The 14,196-nt window shown below is 43.0% G+C and overlaps 1 protein-coding gene across 2 annotated transcripts in view; it reads right to left on the bottom strand.

Moving 5' to 3' along the window:
- CRACD (capping protein inhibiting regulator of actin dynamics) overlaps nucleotides 1–14,196 on the bottom strand; it is a 282,379-nt gene that overhangs the window by 122,084 nt on the left and 146,099 nt on the right. For both annotated transcript variants that reach the window (XM_019962783.2, XM_070791469.1), the window contains exon 2: nucleotides 11,673–11,820. The gene's annotated coding sequence lies outside the window, so the exon portion shown is untranslated. The remainder of the gene's footprint in view (nucleotides 1–11,672; nucleotides 11,821–14,196) is intronic.

Raw genomic sequence — 14,196 nt, 5'->3', positions numbered from 1 at the left:
TCAGTGATTTTTACTGTCATAACTGCTGAGGTTACTATACAAAGAGTTCACAGTTTATCCAGGATTGTGAACTGCAGATGTGAACTTGTTTAGCACCACAACTCAGAATTCACTTTCCATTAGAAATAATGGTATAGGTGGTGGTGGGTATTCCATCCAGTTCACCGTCGAGGAGTGAAAGGCTTATTCCCCTAACTGCTGCAGACACAGGAATCCCAGAGATGGTGACCTTTTAATCTCCAGAACCTGTGAATGTGCTATCTTCTGTGAACTGGAACTTTGCAGAGGTGATTAAATTAAGGGCATTTTGATGGGAAGAGTATCCCATGGGACGGATTTTCCAGGTGGGCCCAATGCAAACACAAGTACCTTTAAAGGGGTCATAGGAAGAGGTGTGATGACAGAAGCGGAGGTCAGAGAAGGGGAGAGACTGGAACATAAGACTGAAGGCAAGCAGAATATGCCACCCTAAAATATGCCATGTGGGCACCCTGATCATTTTGAGTTAAAGTTGCTGGGGAAAGAGCCAGTGCAAAAAGGGCACTTTGACCTTCACGTGTCACCCTTAAAAATGGGAAATAAGTCTCCCATGCGAAAGGTATCCTCCCTGGGGGATAGAAGGCATCCTTCTCACCAGACATGGGGAATTCAGGACCAAGAAGGCTGTGCAAAGAAAACTTGTTATTTCTTCACTAATTTACTACCCCAAGCCCACACCTCTTTGTCTATGCTGCACAAATTTATTGTTCCTTTGTCTAAGAGGTATAAAAACTTCCTACTTTGGTGATTTGAGTTTCATATTTTTACAGGACCTCCATATATACAAAATTAAATTTTCTTTTCTCCAGTTAATCTATCATAGCTTCCCGGGTGGTGCTAGTGGTAAAGAACCCACCTGCCAATGCAGGAGACAGAAGAGATGCAGGTTCAACTCCTGGGTTGGGAAGATTCCCTGGAGAAAGAAATGGCAACCCACACCAGTGTTCTTGCCTGAGAAATCCGATGGACAGAGGAGCTTGGTGGGCTACAATTTATGGGGTCGTAAATAGTCGAATGTGACTGAGTGACTAAACAACGACAGACTTTCATATGGCAATTTAATTATTAGATTAGCCAAAGAACCTAGAAGGGAAAAACAACAAAATTTTCCATCCTTATACTACATTGCCAGCTTTGAAGATGGGAGAAGGGGCCATGAGTCAAGGAAGGCAGACATCTCTAAAAGCTAGAAAAGGCAAGGAAAGGGATTCTCCCCTCAAGCTTACAGAAGGAACACAGCCTTACTGCCTCATTTTAGACTCTGAAACTAAAACTCCTCAATGCTTACAACATGAGAAGTCCTACAGTAAGAATTCTGTTTAAAACTTTGTTTAGAATTTCCCAAGCATTTTCAACCATAGACATTTTAAGAATTCTTTTTTAAACATTCTTCAGAATAGTTGCTCATGAAACATACTTTGGGAAACACTGGTATAAAGATTTATGCTATGGATTACGGTATCTGGAAAAGATGTAGACATTCTTGGATACATTTACTGAGATGGAAATTCCATCCACTGACTCCATTTAGTGAATTATTACCAAGTATCTGTTTTATTTTGCGACAGCTATTGGGATGAGAGAAGAGGGAATGATGAGGGAAGAGGAGATGAGATATATATAAAGACATAAAGAAAATATCACTGGCTCCATGGGAAATATTATTTAGTAGGAGGTATATTTACCAAAAAATTATAAACCAGGTAGAAAATGTTAGGTTTTGAGTGTGTATGGGTGGATGAAGGGACCATAGTGCTGTGGATGTTTGGAGGAAGAAAAAAACCACTTCTGGGAAGAGTGGGAGGCGTCAGAGAATGAATTATGAAAGACTTGGCCTTTGGATTTGAAGTCCTTTGCAGATAGTGATTGCAGCCATGAAATTAAAAGACACTTACTCCTTGGAAGGAAAATTATGACCAACCTAGACTGTGTATTAAAAAGCAGAAACATTACTTTGCCGACAAAGGTCCGTCTAGTCAAGGCTATGGGTTTTCCAGTGGTCATGTATGGATGTGAGAGTTGGACTGTGAAGAAAGCTGAGCGCCGAAGAATTGATGCTTTTGAACTGTGGTGTTGGAGGACTCTTGAGAGTCTCTTGGACTGCAAGGAGATCCAACCAGTCCATCCTAAAGGAGATCAGTCCTGGGTGTTCATTGGAAGGACTGATGCTGAAGCTGAAACTCCAATACTTTGGCCACCTCATGCGAAGAGTTGACTCATGGAAAAGACCCTGAAGCTGGGAGGGATTGAGGGCACGAGGAGAAGGGGATGACAGAGGATGAGATGGCTGGATGGCATCACTGATTCGATGCATATGAGTTTGGGTAAACTCCAGGAGTTGGTGATGGACAGGGAAGCCTGGCATGCTGTGATTCGTGGGGTTGCAAAGAGTCAGACATGACTGAGTGGCTGAACTGAACTGAACTGAAGCACAGCTAGGCTGATGACTGGAAAAGCAAGAGAGAAGAGGGAAGTTTGGGTGAGCAACCTTACCTATAATAAAGCTTCCCTGGTGGCTCAGACAGTAAAGCATCTGCCTGCAATGCAGCCCAACGCAAGAATTACATAAGGGACTTTCCTGGTGGTCCAGTGGTAAGGAATCTGCCTTCCAGTGTACGGAACACAGGTTCGGTCCAGGAAGATTCCACATGCCGCAGGACAACTAAGCCCACGTGTGCTGTAACTACTGAGCCTTTGCTCTAGAGTCTATGCTCGGCAATATTCGAGAAGCGCAGTGAACTTACACAGCGACTAGAGAAAGTGCACGCACAGCAACAAAGAGCCATTGCAACCAAAGATAAATATTTTTAAAAAGGAACTACATGGGGAAGACAAGACGGGTTTTGCTAAATGACATCCTCATCTGTGTAATCATCAGAATTATAAATTGGGGTTCCAGTAAGTGACATCCTTATCTGTGTAATCATCAGAATTATACATTGGGGTTCCAGTCCTAGGAAAATTCTTAAGTTCTACAACACACTGAAATTTATCATAGATAAATGAAAATAAAATGATACAGGCTCTTAAAATACATGAATATATATAACTAAATAATAAATGCTCCTTTTGGGTAAACGCTCCTTTTGGGGGGTATTTTTCTGCATAGAAAGGACTTTCCGAGGTTTCTTAAAATATATGCCAGTGAAGTTTGGACTAAAGATGCTCTTCTGGTAAATCTTTTGGTGGTGAATATGGTTCTCTTCACTGTTCCCTGGGCCTTGAAACTTCTAAATTTCAGTTCAGGGATGTCTCTGGTGGTCCAGTGTTTAACACTGCCCTCTCACTGTTGAGGGCCTGGGTTCGATCCCTGGTCAGGGAAATAATATCCTACAAGCCACGCAGTGTAGCAAAAAAATAAATTAATTTTTAAAACTTCAGGATTAGAGTCAGTTATGTCAAAAAGTGTCAATGTCAACTCTGTGTGCAAGGAAGACTCCGCTTTACTAGTAAAGGGCAGAAGAGGAGCACTTCTGTGCTGATGTTCACTTCTTGTTTGGTGTAGATTCTGGGCTTCCCTGGTGGCTCAGACAGTGAAGAATCCACCTGCAATGTGGGAGACCTGGGTTCGATCCCTAGGTTGGGAAGAACCCCTGGAGGAGGGCATGACAACCCACTCCAGTATTCTTGTTTGGAGAATCCCATGGACAGAGGAGCCTGGCAGGCTATAGTCCATGGGGTTGCAAAGAGTTGGACACGACTGAGTGATTAAGCACAGCATTAGGCTCTTTAGGAGCAGAAAGTCTCTCCCTGTTGGGTCTCTGTAAGTGTCCACCCCAGAGCAGTACAGGCATTCTCTGGGTGTGTTTGCTGCAAGGGTGAAAGGATCATTGGAGTGAAATCCTGGCTCCAAATCAAACTCGTTTAGGAAATGAAATTTTGAATATTTAATATTTCAATAAGGAAAAGGAAGATGAAAGCAGGTTGCATTTTAGGGGTGAGGAAATCAACAGACTTTTCTTTTTTTTGGTGGGAGAGGGGCTTTAGGCCCTAGAAGAAACCAGCTTTGTCACCTTCTGGAAAGCCACCGGTACTGTTTCAGTTGTTGTTTAGTCACTCAGCCGCGTCCGATGCTTTGTGACCACGTGGACTATAGCCCAAGAGGCTCCTCTGTCCATGGAATTCTCCAGACAAGAATACTGGAGTGATTTGTCATTTCCTTCTCCAGGCGATCTCCCAACCTAGGGACTGAACTCGTGTCTCTTGGCAGGTGGATTCTTTCCCACTGAGACACCAGGGAAGCCCATACTTAATCCCAGACTTGATCCAAAGCTACTGGCAAATCAAGCAGAATCACTTACTTCGTTTGAAATTTCATTAAAGAAAGAAAAGGGCAGGATTAGAGGATCACCTCCCAAGAAACATTCACGCAGGTGAGACCTCAGGAGACTGGGCACCTCGCTTGTTTGTCTGGCAAACACCTTCTCATCTTTCAAGACAGCTCCAGTGACGCCTCCAGGAGGCCCGCTGGCTGCCTTTGGCAGCTGTGGACTCTGCCCCATGTGCTTCCAAGCACTGTGCAAAATTCACTCAAATATCACTAACTGTATTTTATCCAGTTATGTATTTACATATCTGAATTCAATTCAATAAATTTCTGCTAGGGCAATGCTATCAATAGATTCAAAGGCAGGAAGGACTCTGGACTTTGGCAGCTACTTCCTACTATGAGAGATGGACAAATACACAGCTGCTTACAGTTCTCTTTAACAGTAGAAGAACAGGAAGCAAAAGAGAGAAAACAAAAAGGGAGTGACCAGGAACTCCTGGGTGGCAGGGTCTCATTTCACATCCTTACTGGAGAAGGCAATGGCACCCCACTCCAGTACTCTTGCCTGGAAAATCCCATGACGGAGGAGCCTGGTAGGCTGCGGTCCATGGGGTCGCTAAGAGTCCGGCACGACTGAGCGACTTCACTTTCACTTTTCACTTTGATGCATTGGAGAAGGAAATGGCAACCGACTCCAGTGTTCTTCCCTGGAGAATTCCAGAGACGGGGGAGCCTGGTGGCCTGCCGTCTGTGGGATCGCACATAGTCGGACATGACTGAAGCGACATAGCAGCAGTAGCAGCAGCAGCAGCAGCCCTTAAAATATGTTTGTTCCTTGGAAGAAAGCTATGGCAAACCTAGACAGCATATTAAAAAGCAGAGACATCACTTTGCCAACAAAGGTTTGTATAGTCAAAGCTATGGCTTTTCCAGTAGTCATGTGCAGATATGAGAGTTGGACCATAAAGAAGGCACAGCACCAAAGAATTGATGCTTTCGAATTGTGGTGCTGGAAAAGGCTCTTGAGAGTTCCCTGGACAGCAAGCAGATCAAACCAGTCAATCCAAAAGGAAATCAACCCTGAATATTCATTAGAAGGACAGATGCTGAAGCTGAAGCTCCAAAACTTTGGCCACTTGATGCGAAGAGCCCACTCACTGGAAAAGCCCCTGATGCTGGGAAAGACTGAGGGCAGGAGAAGAGGGTGACAGAGGATGAGATGGTTGGATGGTATCATCAACTCAATGGACATGAGTTTGAGAAAGCTCCAGGAGATGGTGAATAACAGGGAAGCCTGGCGTGCTGCAGTCCATACGGTCACAAAGAGTTGGACTGAAGAACAACAACAAAAGCCCTCAGCACAAGGTCTGGTTTATAACAAGTTCCTTACAGGTTAATGAAGGGAGGGAGATGGGGAGAGAGGAGAGAAGGAGGGAGGGAGGGAGAGAAGGGAGCGGGAATCAACAAAAATGCTCCACCCCATCCCTGTCATTGCTGGACCCTATCAAGTCCATTCAGCTACTCTAAAGTGGAATTTTCAGGCTCCCGGAAGAGATATTTCAGAGCAGGCAGGCAATGATTCAATCTCACCTAGCACATAAAACAGTAAATGATAATCACCACTTGGTGCAGACAAGTCATTATGTGTCCCATATTTAACTGTCATCCCACAGAACACATTAGTAACACCCCCAGGGGGTCTACAGAAAAGAAATTTCATTCGATAAACCACTAGCACCACATCAATTTATTTCTTGGATTCCGCATTATTAGACCAGCCGGCTCTTTTGCTCCCACAAAAGGATTTAGCTAGGATTTTCGTCCCCTTAGAACCTTGTCTGCCATCCGGTTCCCCATTTCTCTGCCAGCTTCATCTGTGCAGCTCATCTTGGATTACGTCCGGCAGATGGAAAGAGGCATCTTATTTCAAGCCTCTTCTGTCTGCATCCCAAAGCCCTCTTGGGCAGCCTCTATTTCATCAGGGAGGGAAGAGAGGAGGGAGGATGAGCAGCCTCCCTAAGAGAGGAGAGTGTAAAGTATTTCTCAAATTTTCGTCTTCAACAGCTAGTATCATTTTACTCCCTGGGGGGAAACTATGCTTTGTTGTTCAGGCCAGCAATATAATCTCTAGTATCCTGATGCCAAAATATCAATTACAGGTTCATTTGGATAATGGGATAAATTGGTGTCCAGACCACTACACAAGACATAAACTGGAGATGCTGCTGGAAGGGACCGAGCCTCAAGATAGATGTGAATAAGGTAAAGTCCAATTCTTCATACCCTTGCAAAGTCAGTAACTTCATTCTCAACTGTTACTTGTCTCATTAGCTCACCAGCAACCAAAGTGAAGTAGATATTTCCGAAGAGGTCTTCTTAGGTCCTAATTAGAGATTTTAATTTTCCCAGAGCATTTCAGCTATCCAAGGGCAATGCTAGGAGCAGACTGAAAGAAATAAATGACTTGTAACAGAAAACAAATGCTTCACCAGACACAGAAAGAATATTGCATGATTCCCTTTATATGACATAGCTAGCACAGGAAAACCCCTAGAGCCTGGTGGCTCAGATGATAAAGAATCTGCCTGCAATGCAGGAGACCTGGGTTCAATCCCTGCATTGGGAAGACCCCCTAGAGAAGGGAATGGCTACCAACTCCAGTATTCTTGCCTGGAGAATCCCGTGGATAGAGGAGCCTGGCGGTCTACAGTCCAGGGGGTTGCAAAGAGTCATTTCTAGTGTTTGTCACCCTTTAGTCTTTCTTATAGAAACTCCAGTGTTTTGCCATAATGTCTGTTTCAGGGAAGTAATTTTAATTATTGACCCCTGACTTGCTCGGTCCTTCATCATCATCACCAGCAGCAGCAGCAGCTGCAGGAAGAGCAGCAACTGTTCACCTGCAGTTACCTGTGTGGCTGGAGAATCACAAGTGGACCGGGTGCCCCTGTGTTCATGAGCCCTCTGCCCCCTGCCAGAACTGTGTGACCAAGCAGTGCTCTGGGGAGTGGCCTTCTGTGGTGGTGACATCAAAGGCCAGGGGTCATTTTCGTTTAGTATTAAAATATGAAGACACTGCTCTTTCCACACACTTTCAGGATCACAGAAAATCAATTTTAACAAAGAGTAGAAGCATCTTTGGAGAAGGAAATGGCAACCCACTCCAGTGTTCTTGCCTGGAGAACCCCAGGGACAGAGAGGAGCCTGGTAGGAGGCCATCTATGGGGTCGCACAGAGTCGGACACGACTGAAGCAACTTAACAGCAGCAACAGCAGAAGCATTTTTGGAACAAAGGCAGTTTTTCCCCACTTCTTTCTGATACTAAGAAGAACATATGCTTCCACACACAGATCCAAAGCAGTCGGCTGTTAAATGGAAAGAAAAGTCCCAGAATGTAGGGGGAATAAAAATACTGAGTTGAGGTAAAAAGCAGAGAATTTGAAAAGAAACTTGTAGACTATGTAACAACAAAAAAAAAACCAGCTACTGATCATATTTGGGAAAAGCAGGTATGGGACTGCCCAGTCTTACCCAACAACTTCCTTCTTGGGGCCCCACCCCGTGCAGTTAGTCCCATAGAATATCAGGCCTCCCTAACGCTCACCCGATCAATTTTCTAAACCACTCAGTTAGTCTCCCACTAGACTTGTTGATACAGCTCTGATCTTTTGACCTTATGACTTTTTTTCAACCACAGTTTGGTCTCATCTCCTAGACTTACTGCTTAGCCTTGAACATTGGATTTCCTAGACCACAATTTAGACATTCCTCTGGGACCCTGCCTCTGAAGACTTCATGTGTTCAGCCTGGCCAGGGGATGTTGAAACCAAGTCCCCCCGAAACTGAGTTTCTCTGCTGAGTTTATGATTAACCCCTTTATCCAAAACTTTGCTTCCTTTCTTTTCCCGAACCTGTTCCCCTCAAGATTGAGGAGTATCAAAAAAAAGTGGAAACCCTAAAAAAGCCCCTGTGTACCTGTACTTTGAAGTAAAAGGCTTTTGCTTTAGTTTCCCAGGCCTCCCTTGAGTCTCTAAAGGCTAACTCAAGAGTTAATGATAAGGAAATGTGAAGATATAGAAACAAAGAAGAGCTGTTGGGCCAGGAAATTGCTAATAATTTAGAATATAAATCTGACACATTGCAGACTCATCAAACTGAAGGTTCCCTGAAAGATACAGATAAAGGCCTGATACAGGTTCCTAGGTTGTTTTTACAGGAAGCTCCAGATGAAAACTGACCACAAGAACATAGACCCCAGACCAGTTGAAACCAAAAGGCTAATAAAGCTTGATGCCGCCAATGAAACTCCACCTTGAGGCCAACCAATTCGAGAATTGTGTGCTGATCACATACCCTGGGGTCCCTGCCTTCACGCTGCTTTTAAAATCCCTTCTGAAAAGCTGCCAGGGAGTTCAGGTCTTTTGACCACGAGCTGCCTGTTCTCCTTGCTTGGTGCCCTACAATAAATGCTGTATTTCCGCTCATGAGAACCTGGTGTGAAATTTGCTTTACTGCACAAGGTGAGTGGACCCAAGTTTGGTTCCATAGCAATGTCACTGCTCACTGTGACTCATCATGGAAAAGCGTTCCGTTCAATTTTGCTGTATCCTTCTTTTTCTTGGTGTTTCCCTTAGTCTTAAGACTGAGCATAAACAAGGTTCTGGAGTTGATTTCAGGCTTACCAATGGCTAGATAAGCTTTATGTCAAGAAGAAATGCTTAAATATAATGAGAAAGCAAAATATATTAAATGCTTTCAAAATCCTCTAATTTTATTGCAATATGCCAACTGACTCAGAGAGTTGTATTTTTTTTTCCTTTGTTTTGTGAGAAAAAAACATGCGGTCCTGTCACAAAATGTTCTACATGCCACAGAAATTGTAGCAATATTTTCCTGGGAAAAAATCCTGAAGGAGGGAAAAAGCATCTGTTTCCTATGTTTATCATGCTATGGAATGAAATGCAAAATAGGGAGTGGGCTATGGAGGGGCACCTATTTTCCCGTTGACAGGAATGCTGAGGTAGAGTATTAATTGTGAGCTATCTTAGGGTTAAGCAGTAGGGATGAGGACCACAATGTGCGTATGTGTGTAATTGCTGCCCTCGACCTGCGCAGTGCTCTGTCACCTCCATCCTTACGTCACTGTCACGGCATGGTAAAATTGCACTGATAAAAGCACTGATATGTCCATGATAAAAATAGCACTGACCAGGCTCTTCTGCTTACTGGCTCTGACCTTGGCCAAGTCATTTAAGCTTTCTGAGCCTGTTTCTCTACTTGCAAGATGGGAATAATAATGAGTATTACACATTATTTAAGGTGCTGTTATGGTTGAATGTGTCCCCCCAAAGCATGTATTGAATTCCTAACCCCCAGTACCTCAGAATGTGGACTTATTTGGTAATAGGGTGATTGCTGATGTCATAGTTAAGACGGCGTCATACTAGAGCGGTACCCAGTCTTTCTGGCACCAGGGACTGGTTTCATAGAAGACAACTTTTCCATGAACCATGGTGGGTGGGGGGGATGGTTTCAGGATTGACTCAAGCACATTTCATTTATTGTGTACTTTATTTCTAGTAGTATCATTGTATCAGCTCTGCCTCAGATCATCAGGCATTGGATCCCAGAGACTGTAGACTCATGGGTTAGACTCTTAATGTCTGGATTCCTTAAAAAGAAAGGACCACCAAGGGAAGACGCAAACATTTAGGGAGTATGTCACATGCCTACAGAGGCAGAGACTGGAGTGATGCAGTTCAGGCCAAGGAACGCCAGCCAGTGACTGCCACCACCATGACACCCTCCCATCCCATGGGAGGGAGCATGACCCTACCTTCATTTGGAACTTTCGCAGAACCAAAAGACAATAAATTTCTGTTGTTTTAAGCCACCCGTTTGTGGTCTTTTGTTATAGCAACACTCGGAAACTGATACAGTGGTGGAGGTACAGTTTACTTATTGTGCGTGTGTGTATTTTAATTGCAGAGGAAAGACTTAGAATAAACCAGAGAGACAAGAAGAAGACAAGGTAACTTTTCTTATGTACCTAAACCGAGGAAATGACATTATTTCCTCTAGAGCTGACATTGCTACTCTCTCTCCCACCCACTCTACTCTAGCTCACAGGCCTCCTGGCAATGTCTGGGACATCACCATGTTCCCTTGTCAGGAGCTTCGTATTAGCTCCTTCTCCACTTGGAACACACCAGGGCTAATCCCAGAATTCCTGTCTTTCCTCCACCTCACTTAACCCCAAAATCTATTTTCCTACCCACCCAGCATATTTCCACTTCCCCTTACCTGGCTCTGCTTTTTCTTTTTTCCATATTCTTACTGGCTTCTAATATCCTGATTACTTTTAATTTATTTCTCTATTGTGTACATTATTTATTATTTGTTTCTCTCCATGCTAGAATAGGCTCCATGAGGGCAGGGATCTTCACCTGTTTCATTCATGATGGGAATTAGCACCTAGAATAGTACCTAATTCATAAGACATGCTCAACAAAGATTTTGTTAATCCATTATTTATTTTTAATTAGGCACTTTGTCATTATAGAAACTGTACATGTCATCAAAAACATTAGAAAAAATTAAGAACTTCAAGTTCCTTCCATCCAATATCTCCCCAATCATTATAAAACAAAATGGTTTTTATCTGCTTTTAAGCGATTCCCTAAGGAATCCTGGATCTTGAGAAAAAATGTCATGGGAGGTATCACACCCACTTTCCAAGGCTTGGTGTATGCGTTAAACAACACTGAATATAATGCTTGTTGTAACAAATAATACAGGTAGTTATTTTCTCATCTTTGATCTTGTCTTTAACTTCCACCCTTTCCTCCAAGTTTCTAAAAGTAGGTGACAGATACCAGCAGATGCTGTTTTTACTGGGGGGCAGGTGTGAAATGCCTTCCATTCCAGGCACTCAGGACAAAGCCCTCAGTTTACAGTACCAAGCTCAACAGACCAAATGTACCATGAGACACAGGGCCGCTAACTTATTCCATAGAATTTTATAACAGCAGCAGATAATAGTAATTAACAATAAACAATAACAGTTTTAGTTTTATATTATACTCTCCCATTGGCAAAGCATTTTCATATGAAATTTTTTCTTACAGATAAAAGAACTGGAGCTCTGAGAATTTAAATGACTTGTCCAAATTTACACAGATGGTGAGTAAAAGAACTGATAATTAAATCTAGAATTAGAAGACCATCAATGACAAGGATCTTTTTACTTGATATTTAGTGAAATGCATACCATCCATGTCAAGTCCCACTCACAATAAATGAAATACTCTTTAGTATTTTCTTTGTGAGCTACTTCTTTCCCCATCCTCTAAACAAATCACTTACCTCTCTGAATAGCTATACGTCCTTTCCTTGTAGATAGCTCTTCTCCAAAATTTTCTTCTTGTAAAAAGAAGAATTTATCCTCAGTGGTAAGTGTGCCCAGAAATAGGGTACATTGTTGAGAAAGCCTGGGAATCACTGCTCTTGTGACCTGTTGAAAAAAGAAAATCATGAGCTTTATATCTTCAGTTCTCTCTGAAGACATCCTTAAAATGAATCTCTTTTCCATTCCCTGGCAAAAGTCATTACAAAAGAGGTTTTTTTATTGCTTGTTTTTTCTTCTTGAGATTTCCAATTAGGTTTAGTGATATTAAATTTGCATTCTTTAGCCTAAATTTATTCTAAGGCCTTAAAAGCACTTATTATAAACTGTTTCCACTTTCGAAGAGGCTGAAAGGATCATGTTCATGAATACTGAGGCTCCCATCCTTCTTATACACAGAATTCTCATGTTTATTTTTCATGGTAATTCAGCTAAAATTCAAGGAGCTAGAAGACACAAATTCAGTCTCGTGAAGGCAGTAATCATTAGACTATTTCCTTCCCTAGAAATAACGAGGGCACCTTTTTATTCAAGTACCAACTGCAGCGTTAACTAGGTTAATGGGCTCCCTGTGAGTAGGGCACACACAATCCCTTTAAATACACTGGAAGGGAAATGACTTAATGACTGGAGATGTTGACTGGAAAGGAGGTGGGAAATGTTCAGGAACAACTCCAGGTTTATATATGCCCTTCACAAACCCCAGGAAAAGAAGACAACATTCTGGGGCAATGACACAGAAAGAAATCGCTTCAATTCTCAGGATGACAATGGCCATTGGGAGGAGTTCACAGTGTGGGCTTAGAGAAGGATTCCCAGTTATGGCTAAGAGGGAAAGCTTGTATCAGACCAACTTTCATTGAAACAGCTATAAAAGCTAGACGGAATTATTTTTAAAGGCTACTGGAAGGTACTGGAGTACTACCAAGGCAGACAGGACATGGGAGGGCAAGAACTTAGGGAGAAGGGAAATAAAAATGAGGTACTACTTTTCCTCTGAAGAAATCTACTGTTTTTTTTTTTTTACTTCTTCATTTATTTTACTTATTATTTTGTGCTGGGTCTTCGTTGCTGGCTAATTCTCTAGTTGCAGTGAGCAAGGGCTACTCTTGCTGCAGAGCACAGCTCTAGAGCATGTGGGCTTCAGTAGCTGAGGCACATGGGCTCAACAGTTGAGGCTCCTGGCTCTAGAGCACAGGCTCAATAGTTGTGGCACATGAGCTTAGCTGCCCTGGAGCATGTGGGGTATTCCTGGATCAGGGATCAAACCTGTGTCTTCTGCATTGGCTGGAGGATTCTTTACCACTGAGCGACCAGGGAAGCCCTTGAAATCTACTGATCTCGAAGAGGCGCAGGACAAAACTGCTGAGAAGCCAAGCAGCTGCTTATAGACAACATGAAGTGAGGAGACCTTTTAATAGGCTGACAAAGTTGAGGAGACCCCAAAGTAAAGGGAAGTCCAGAGAAGCAAGTTCCACATTCTTTCTCTCTAAGCATTTGCTTATTGATAGACAATGTAAACCAAGCAGAAAACAGCAGCTAAGAGGCTGGGGAGTTAAACAGCGCATTTGATAGTTCAATGATGTTGGAGGAATGAAAAGTAGAGTTCAGGGCCCACTGATAAAGGAAAAGCCCAGGTAAATATCCCATGCTTTCAGTTAGGATGCCTTAAAGGGCTACAGCTTCGGAGAGGGCAATGGCACCCCGTTCCAGTGCTCTTGCCTGGAGTATCCCACGGACGGAGGAGCCTGGTAGGCTGCTGTCTATGGGGTCACACAGAGTCGGACACGACTGAAGAGACTTAGCAGCAGCAGCAGCAGCAGCAAAGGGCTACATCCTAGAATGAAGGCCTTAAAAATACAACTGAAGCCTTCAATCAATTCAGTCCCTCTTTAGATTAAAGAGGTCTGTGTTACTCCAACTGCCTGTCAGAAGCAAATATAAGCCTCTGGAGAAAGATACCATCATCCATAGCATCTATGACTTTTTATACATGTGGGTACTTAGTCACTCAGTCATGTCTGACTCTTGTCAACCCTAAGGACTGTAGCCTGCCAGGCTCCTCTGTCCATGGAATTTTCCAGGCAAGAATACTGGAGTGGATTGCCATTTCCTCCTCGAGGGGATCTTCCCCACCCAGGGATCAAACCAGAGTCTCCTGTGTCTTCTGCATTGCAAGTGGATTCTCTACCCGCTGAGCCATTATGTATCAGGGAAGCTTATACATAAAGTCCTACATTCATTCAACAATTACTAGGCAACAATTTCTCTTTCAAGAAAAAAAGAGACAGTGAAAACTGCACTCAACAACTGTGATTACATAGTGCTTAAAGAACACACATTAACGTTTATGGAAATTAACCACATGTGGATCACAAAAGTTTCAAGAAATTTCAACAAATGGAAACGATAGAGTACTTTTCTGAACCTATAATTTTGAAGTAAAATAGATTTACAGGAAACTACAAAAATAATATCATTTTT

Source organism: Bos indicus, chromosome 6, assembly GCF_029378745.1.
Source record: "Bos indicus isolate NIAB-ARS_2022 breed Sahiwal x Tharparkar chromosome 6, NIAB-ARS_B.indTharparkar_mat_pri_1.0, whole genome shotgun sequence".
Classification (NCBI taxonomy): Eukaryota; Metazoa; Chordata; class Mammalia; order Artiodactyla; family Bovidae; genus Bos; species Bos indicus.
The sequence above is the reverse complement of the archived record's forward strand: the minus strand, read 5'-3'. Positions and strand labels throughout refer to the sequence as shown.